Source organism: Gallus gallus, chromosome 9 (genome assembly GCF_016699485.2).
Source record: "Gallus gallus isolate bGalGal1 chromosome 9, bGalGal1.mat.broiler.GRCg7b, whole genome shotgun sequence".
Classification (NCBI taxonomy): domain Eukaryota; kingdom Metazoa; phylum Chordata; class Aves; order Galliformes; family Phasianidae; genus Gallus; species Gallus gallus.
This window is the reverse complement of record NC_052540.1, coordinates 21,487,756-21,495,935: the sequence shown is the minus strand read 5'-3', so window position 1 is coordinate 21,495,935 and position 8,180 is coordinate 21,487,756. Positions and strand designations below refer to the sequence as shown.

Below are 8,180 nucleotides of genomic sequence, written 5' to 3'. Positions count from 1 at the left end.
TGGGAGGTTGTTGGAGCATTCCAGGGCTGCTCAGCTGAGAGGGGAGGCAAAATGAAAATCCTCTGAGAGCATCTTTCAATGAATGGCAAAAGCATATAGTGTCTGGTTGTGGTCGCTGTGGGATGTAGTGCTGCCTGGGTCAGATGTAATGGTTTAACCATGCAGCAGAAAGCATATGGTCCTTGATGTTCTCAGGAGGAAAGAAAAAAAAAACCTCCATGCCACCATTTTGGAAGCTTCAGGTAGTTAAGGTTTCTAACTACCTACTGACTCTATTCTCTAATCATATATTTTGATTATTTTTTCTTTTGATAACAGCATTGACTATGCTGGATATGAAGAATGAAAGACAAAGCTGGAGACGTGTAACAAAACTTTAAGTAGGTGTCTCCAGCCTAATAGATTCTCCAGGTAATGCATATTGAGATATCTGAATCTTTTGAATTAATAAATGCTGTTGAAGCAGCCCTTATATAATGACAGAGATAGCTCTCAAGATATCAGGGTGGTAAGATTGATGGGCTATGCAGATGCTTATGCCATTAAAAAGACCTTCAGAAAGAAACAAGTAGGATTGCTAGAAGTGTTGTTTTAAATTAATGCCTGACTTTGAAAACAGATTGATACTGCCCAAGATAATTGTAAAGTTAGAAAACAATCAAGTAAGAACAAATTGAGGCTCTGTGAGGGACAAAACCCCCAGAGAAAGGAAGTCTTTAGATCCCAGGGCTCTGGAAATGGAATCTTTCTCTTATGTCAGTGTTTTTTATTATATTTCTTTATTGACTTATTTTTTTTCTCCTTCAGAAACCCCAAGTCTTGAGTTAACATGGGGAAGACTCAAGATAGGCTTGAGGTTGGTTGCAATACTCATGTGTTGGATGTTCCCTCCCTTGCTATCCTTCCAGACCCTGTAGATGTGATGCATTTCAGTAGAAGGAGCCTGGTGGCATGGTGGGGTTAGCAGAGGCCAATGGGTACCAGAGATTCATCAGTGTGTTGCTCACTAGATCTCACAGCTCCATTTCCCTTTGGGCTGCCAGAGGCACTTAATTTCAAAATTGTCCATTTTTATTCAGCTGGCTTTGTCTCAGCAGGTTGAGCATCTGATCAGGCTACTTCTGAACTAATTGGTTGTGTTGGTTGCCTGCTCTGTGGTTTCATGATTCTTCTAACAATGCAGCGTGTCAATATGATGGTATCGATTCTTCAGTTAGTTTTATAATTAATGATAAATGTCTTGTATTACGCTGTTCATAAGTTGTTTCTTTCTTCTTCTGGTGAACAATATGGCTAAATACTCTGAGGCAGGTGAAACAGAAGTTCCGTGTTAGATATTCAACAGTAATGACCCGAATGTATGAAGTGAGCAATTACAGCAGCCAGTGACATGGATGTTAACAATGCAAAGTGGAGGTTTCTCATTGGTTTGGCTGGGCTTCAAGGTGGGGAGTCTTGGCTTGTTAGTGAAGGTTCAGTGCTGTCTCTCTTATGGATGTGAAATAACGATTCCGAAGGTATAGCTTAAACAAATGAAATGTTTAGATATGCATTTAAATTATTCTAATGCATTTTTCATGTCTGTTCATTAAATTGAAGTTTCACTTAATAGTCTGTACAAAAGCAGTTTTTTTCTGGAAATTAGATGAAATACTCTAGTAATAGGTATTTAAGAATTTTTCATAAATACAAACACTTTTATGGGACAGAAGCATTTTCCAGCCCAATCCTTGTTCTGTGTTCCTGAGGCTCAGGTGTGTGGGAAATCCAGCCCAAGCTCTGTGGGTGCAGGCTACTTTTCTGGACAACAGCTCTGAGGTTTTCCATTGGGTGGACCTGGTGTCATGCAGTGGAAATCCACTCCTTAAAAGATCATAGAATCGTAGAATGGCCTGGGTTGAAAAGGACCTCAAAGATCATCTAGTTTCAACCCCCCTGTCATGGGCAGGGCCACTAGCCACAAGACCAAATCCCAGTGCCAATGGAGAGCTGTCTGTAAGGAATGCTTCCTCCAAGCTCCAGTGCATCCTCAGTATGCTTCAGCGTATGGGCAGGAGGTATGAATAGAAACTTATTCCCATTTTCTTCCATCAGTTAAAAAAAAATGAGATTATGCATGCAGTGGTGATGCACTTTTGGCTTGCAAGCTTGGCATTGCTTCTTTCCGTCTCTTTCCAAGCAATAAGCGAAACAGTGGAAGACTATTTCTTTAGAGGTGGCTTTCCTTGCAGTGCCACATAGGGGGAGACAGGGCCAGTTTCCAGCCCAAGTCCTGTTGCTTTCAGTTTACTTTGATTCTTTGCATTTTTTGCAAGAAATACTTTTCTTGGCTCAGGGAGGCACGGGAGAGCATCAGCAAAAATCAGCACACTTCCTAAAAGTGTGTGAGGGTTCTCTGAGGCAGGGCTCAACGGGAGGGAGACATTGTCATTTTCAGTTTTCAATTATAGCAGATTTTGTTTCTGCACTTAAAATAAATGAATGCTTTAAGCTGCTCTTCAGCAGCCGTAAGGCCCTGGTGTGCTTTTTATAGGTTTGTGCTAGGAGAAACCATTTGCCACCCCAGGAATGCCTCTCTGGGGTTGACTGGGAGCATGCTGGAGGCACAGCCCTTGGGGGGCTCAAGGTGAGACCCTGAGGAACATGGTGAAGGATTGTAATGAGATCTGCTGAGTAATACGCACCATAATGGTATGAACTACTTGTATACTTATTTTTAAATGCGTTTCTCACATCAACCCCAACACCTTCAGGGAATAATTTCATTTCCTATTTAATTTCAGATGTTGCGCATGCCTTAAGGTTGTTATAAATTATGTATGGAACTAAAAGTTGCAGTTTCTATTCTTTGCTGGCTGCAGATTTCATTTTAAATTAAACACGCCGTAGATCCACAGTTCAGCAGGACATCAGCTTGTTTCATTGGTGCTTCTTGTCTTGGTGTCTGCAATCAGTGGCTCCGAAAGGTGTGAAATGTTTTATGTCTCAGCACAGGGTAATCTGCATGTTAAACAGCTCGTCGTGAAATTCTGCTCATTTGGGAGACATTCAAAAAGCTTAAAGTATGGAGCACAAAGTGATATAGCAAGGCTGTTACGTAGGATGCTTTCATGAGTCATTGGCTGCTCTTCTGTAGCTAGTAGTAGTAGTATTAATGATGATCGTCTAATTATATCCCCAGATTCTGTGGTTCCTGGGGTTTTATATACAATAATTTCACTGTCTTTCGATGAATCCCCAGTAATTGCATTTCATAGATTTCCTGTATTTCATAGAATCATTAAGGCTAGAAAAGTAACAGTGCAGCAAGTTTGACTTGCTGTCGGGATACTTTACTTGAAAATACATTGTTCATATGAAGTCTTCAGGGGCTTCTTTTACGAACTTCTGATGTACAACAAAATGGAAATTAAGTGTGGGTTTCTCATGTGAATAGAAAACTGTGCCATTATGTGGATAAACAGAGGTTAATCCTCACTCCTGTCACCTGCAGACTGCTGCAGCAATGTGAGCGCTCTTTTGTGACATCCAGCGAGCTGCTGTGTCTAGCGCCGCCTTAAATCACTATTGAAATAGCTGTCAAAATAAGCTGCTAAAATCTGCAAATCAGAGTTCTGCGACTGAATGTTTCCATCTTGCTCATTTCCAAGTGAATGGAAGAGGCCTGAGCCTTGGGAGCAGATCCCCGAGAGAGCAGAGGCAGAGGATGCTGCTTGGCTCCTGCTTCAGTGTTGTGTACAATTAGCAAACCTTGTACTGTGGGGTAGCAGAAGCATTTTATAGTAGAAATGAAAAGAAAAAAAGCACATTCTTTGTACACATTCAAAAGAATCAATGGGATTTTTTGAGTGACAAATGGTATCCACGTGTGGGGACTCACCTGATGTGAGGAACAGCAATAAATAAACCTAATGATAAAGCAGTTACTAAAATCATGCTGAGTTTGGTCATGGTAATTTATTAAATCCTGCTTGTTATTTTCAATTAGGCTAACTTAGGCCAATTGAGCCGGTGGAAATTCTGTGCTGGTGAGTGTTCATTAAAACTGATTCTAATGATAACCCAAGTAATCATCATTAGCGATGACTGGGCTGTTATCTCATTAAAATTGTTTTGTTTTTACTGTCTCCTGCTTCGGTCACAGTTTTAGTAGAGATGGTTGATATTTAATAATAAAAAATATCATTGCATACATTGTAGGAAGTGAAGCATTAAGCATCTGCAGTGTATGATCGGAGTAGTTGCACTGTAGATAGGCTTTGGTAGTTTGACTAATTAGAAACAGGTGGAGTATTTGAACACTGAGGGCAATAAGAAATATGCTGCTTCAGGATTTGACAGTTAATGATCATAAGAAGATCATTTGCAGCAGCTGGTAATTAAAGACGGGATTTCTATGAGCAGAAAATTATGTGTTTGGGGATGTGAAAGAGCTTTCGTTTTTGAACCAGTGCAAAACACCTTGTCAATCAGATTTACATTTTCACTTAAGAGAAAGCAAAAAAAACCCAACCAACTTAAGGCAGAAATAGATCTCTCACTTGGCACCTCTGCCTGCCAGCTGACCTTCTCTACCCTTTGCAAACAGATCTGTGACCAGGCATCTCAGCAGTGCCCTGCCATGCCCAACCTCTCTGCTCTGGGTTTCCAGCTCAGAGCTCGGCTCTAGATGCAAATGAGTGCAATATCTGTTGGCATCCAGTGACCTGTATGACAGCATCTCCTTTTGTCACTTTTTTTTTTGTTCCAGCCATGCCCTGAGAGATGGCTTCAGAAAGCAGTGCTGTGTTACAAGGGACTGGTTCGTGGGGTCTCCTGCTGGTGTCTGTCTCTGGCCCATAACCCCTGTGGTCCAACCCATCTCTGTCCTTTTTTGTGCTGGAAACGGTGCGGCCACAGAACATCCTGATGTCTCATTACCAACAATGGCTTTTCAGCTCATGCTTATAAGATGTCTTAATTCAAGCCATGATGGGAGTCCAGATTTTCTTTTTTTCCATCATGCTCCTGGGTAATGTGTTTCAGAAAGAACAAAAAGCAGAACATTCTGTAATGGGACACAGCAGTCAGCTGTCTCCTGGGTGGATGTGTCTAAATATTTCTGGATCAGTCATGGTAAAAACTCTGCATTTATAACAGCTGATAGAAATAAATAATAATAAATAAATAATAATAAATAAATAAATTAACGATAGTAATAAATAAAAACTTTGTATCTAGGTTTACATTGAGATTGATAGAGAAGCCTAATTTAGTGTTTTTCCTAAAAGAAAAGTTTTATAACAACTGAAATATTTTTATTTATTATCTCTTTAACAATGGAGAAGAATATTGCATTCTTCTTTTCCCTTAATTATCTTCATTATGAAATGTTTGACTGAGCCCAATCACAAAATAACAGCAAATGTTGTCCTTGGAAAAATTGGCTTGAAACAAATTCAGTGTTATCATCAAGTTAGGTAAACCAGGAGTCTGAATGAATTACAGCGTCTCATGGCATCCATTAAGGCAAAGTCTTGGTTTGTCCTGCCAATGGGAGTTTGGGACTTTTAGATGAGAGAGAATGCATGGGTCAGTGGAGAGTTTCTCTGTAGTAAAGACATTATTACTATTATTATTCTGTCAGTTTGTGTTCCCAGCAGCTCTAGTATGGCAGAAGAAGGTAGTTGCCCTGTGGAAACACTGGAGCTCTGTTAAGCCAAGTGGCTGCTGGGATACTTGTGTGAAGCCATGAGGCTGTCATTGGTATTTTGGAAGCTTTGTAAATGCTTGTCTAGAAACCAGTGAAAAACTAGAGATCCGTCAGCTGCAATGACCTATAAATATTCAGTAGCCCAAGATAGGGTCTTCCTGGTGGGTCCCTGCAACTGGTGTCTGCTGACCCACGACATGCCACTCACTGGCAATATTATTGTGCTGTGTGCTGGAGATTAATGAGCCCTCTTACATCATTTGAATAAATGGATGCTGTCTCTTAGCAGAGCAAAGAGCATTTGTTAGTTGTAAATGATTTAGAGGACATTCTTTATGGAATAGTTATTTTGAATGTGTTTCTGGGTTGGAAATATTCACATCAATAAAGACCAGCAAGGGGAGCAGCTCTAATGGAAGAAAAATAAAGGAAATATAATTAGCATTTAATGATTTATTAATGGTTCATAAATATATAAACAAGATCTTTATACTAATATCAACAGTTCTAGGCAGTTAGAGACAGAAAATTGCTGGCGCTGTGTATTGGGATTAATGACAGAAGCCCCATGCATACGCTGGTGCTGCTGGGGCTGAGGAGGTGTGGTGGGTTTTCCCCCTGGGGCAGCAGAGATGGGCTCTGGGTCCCCAGAACTCTGTAGCTGTGCTTCATTAAGCAGAAGAACTGAGGGACGAGGTGGGTGTTCTCCCTTTTGGGGAAGCAGCGCAATCCCTTCTGCTTGTCTACACTCTGCCCTGCGGGTCAGATGGGGGGGTGGCAGTCTCAGCCATGTTCCTCCATGTCCAACTGCTTTAGTCCTGAATTACGAAGTGCAAGAGATGAGGCTGTCTACCAAAACCAGGAGGGAAACAAATATTTGGTTTGTCTAATATTGTTATTTTCCCTTCCTCCATCTCCAGTACATCTTCAGGTTTTGCAGTGCTGAGGACGAAGCTCTCGTATCAGGTATTGCTCTGATCAGTGCTCTCATTATGTTTAGTCAGAAGCAAGGGCGTACAGGCAGCTGCCTGTCTGTGTGGGGATTTGCTTGCTGAAGTGGAAACAACTTTTTTTATTGTTACTTAAGGTAATTTTCCAGCACTGCGAAGTCCTCCAAGACCAACTAACCAGTCTGAAAAGTAGCTCTGAGTTAATTAAGCAGCTGAAAGACACTTGTGGTCATGCACAAAAATGCTGCTTTGGGCATTAAAAACGATGCCGTAATATTTGTTTCAGTAGGATGCAATTACTTTTCCTGTGGAAACTTTGTCCAGCATCAGGTGACCGGGAGGGCTCGGATGAATAAAATAAAACACAGCTGATTATGAGGTGTGGGTTGCTTAATGAGGTAAAATTTCTGTCTTATATAAGTGCTTCTTCCAGGCCAGCAGCATGGAGCAGTGCGATGACTCAGTGAGTGACTCACAGTGCAGAGCCTGACCCAGCGCATTGAAAGCCCAAGTGCTCCCATCAGATCAGCACTCCTCCTCCCCAGCCACCCTGGAGCAGCTCCTCGTGCCATGCTCAGCACAGAGCCCTGTGGATGTGCATGGGGTGTAGGTGAGCGTTGGGTGCACTCTGCTCTGAGCACCCTCAGCTCATGGCAGAAATGCAGGTGGACCCAAACTGGAGGAGATTCTCTTCTCTCTGGTGTAGGGATGGTTGTCTGCTGCTTTGTCCCAAGAGAAATAAATACAGACAGCTGGGACACTGCTGGGTTCATTGGGGATTGTTGCAGTGTAACTACTCCTGAGTCACTACACTGATCTAAATTGCATACGATCCAGCCTATGCTGCAGCCTACATGTAAGGCTGGCTAAAACATTTTTTATTATTGTCATAAATTGTTACAACTAAATGCTGTTGTTATGAGTCAGCACTGCCAGTGTGATGGGGGGACATCCCCTGAGATGATTTTTCTTTCATTAGTGACTGATTCTGATTTTTGAAGATATAACAGAATAAACCATGGCCATTTGTTTATCTGTTCGGAGGTAATATATCAGGTTGGATATTGGGAAACATTCCTCCTCCAAAGGAGAGGTGATGCACTGGTACAGCTGCCCAGGGTGTGGTGGAGTCACCATTGTCCCTGGAGGTGTTCAAGAACCGTGGAGATGTGGCTCTGAGGGTCATGGCTGGTGGGCATGGTGGGTTGGATTGGGGATGGACTTGGGGATTTTAGTGGGCTTTCCATCCTTAATGATTTGGTGCTTTAAAAAACATCTCTGAATTCCTGAGACAAGTAGTTTTTTTTTTTTTTTTTGGTGAGCCTCTTGATTCAGAAAAGGCAATCTTGTTTGGCTGCAAGTGTGGGAAGAGTTACCAATAATTGCTCTATTTAATGAAAATTTGGATTGAATCCCTGCGGAACTCCTTGTTGGTAACAAACTTAACCCAGCAGTGCTTAGGTCCTGGGCAATAAGGCTTGCTGTAAGACCCTACTTGAGAATTTAGGGAATAATATTTTGTGCACCACGTAGTAGCA

At 41.7% G+C, this 8,180-nt stretch overlaps 1 long non-coding RNA gene across 1 annotated transcript in view; it reads left to right on the top strand.

Moving 5' to 3' along the window:
• LOC107054137 overlaps positions 1-7,675 on the top strand; it is a 32,290-nt gene extending 24,615 nt beyond the window's left edge. The window contains exon 3 of the long non-coding RNA XR_005862359.2: positions 7,076-7,675. This is a non-coding gene — a long non-coding RNA (uncharacterized LOC107054137). The remainder of the gene's footprint in view (positions 1-7,075) is intronic.
• Positions 7,676-8,180: the final 505 nt, after the last annotated feature.